Raw genomic sequence first — 962 nt, 5'->3', positions numbered from 1 at the left:
CTGTTTCTTAGGTGCTAACAAATCATACCAAATGTCTGCATCTGGCCCTCACTTTTCTTTCTGTCCCTGGTGTTATTAGTTAGGAGGCCTCTTAAATATGTAACAGTGTGAATGAACGAATTTGGGAAAAGTCTTCCAACATTCTCTGGTCAGCGATATAGGGAGGATTAATCCTGATTCCAGAGCCATCAGTCCAATAAATATTATAAATATTACAAGTTATATCCAGGAGGAATCTTTATTTTAAATATTTTAATCACTCTGTCAGGTCATGCTTCCAAGATGACAAAGAAATGAGGGAATAATGGTCGTGCCAAAAAGGGTCCTGGCCCCTTGCAGCTTATTCACTGCACCAACTGTGCCCATTGCGTGCCCCAGATCAAGTCCCAAGTCCATTAAGAAGTTCCTTATTCAGACCATAGTAGAGGCCACCGCCATCAGGGGCATTTCCAAAGCATGAATCTTCTTTGAGGCCTATGTGCTTCCCAAGCTGTACGTGAAACTCCATTACTGTGCAAGGTGTGCCAATCACAGCCACGTGGTCAGGAATTGCTCTCCTGAAGCATGGAAGGATCCAACAGCCCCACCTCGATTTAGGCCCTAGGGGACTGCCCCATGACCTCCACCAAAGCCCATGTAAGGAGCTAAGTCCTTCAGGACTGAAGAAAAACTGTTCTCTGGAAAAAAATAAATAAAAAGGAGATTATACTTTAAACAAATAAAAGATTTTAATCATGCTAGATATTTAGTAAAATGGGACTAGTGTGTTAACCTTGGGGGATTAGACACAGTGAGTCGAAAGTCATTAAGTCCTCAATTATAAAACATGGGAAAAATGCACAATGACATTCATCGATATGTCATAGATAATTTAAAATCACACATTTCTTTATGTAAAAGTATGTAGGAACAGATGAAATTAGCAGCATATAATTTCAGGTCACCAAAGTGCAAAGTGCTAT

At 40.3% G+C, this 962-nt stretch overlaps 1 pseudogene; it reads left to right on the top strand.

Moving 5' to 3' along the window:
- Nucleotides 1–282: 282 nt before the first annotated feature.
- Nucleotides 283–640, top strand: LOC118546136 (small ribosomal subunit protein eS26 pseudogene; annotated as a pseudogene).
- Nucleotides 641–962: the final 322 nt, after the last annotated feature.

Source organism: Halichoerus grypus, chromosome 1 (genome assembly GCF_964656455.1).
Source record: "Halichoerus grypus chromosome 1, mHalGry1.hap1.1, whole genome shotgun sequence".
NCBI lineage: Eukaryota > Metazoa > Chordata > Mammalia > Carnivora > Phocidae > Halichoerus > Halichoerus grypus.
Note: the sequence above shows the minus strand (reverse complement) of the source record. Positions and strands in the feature narration are given on the sequence as shown.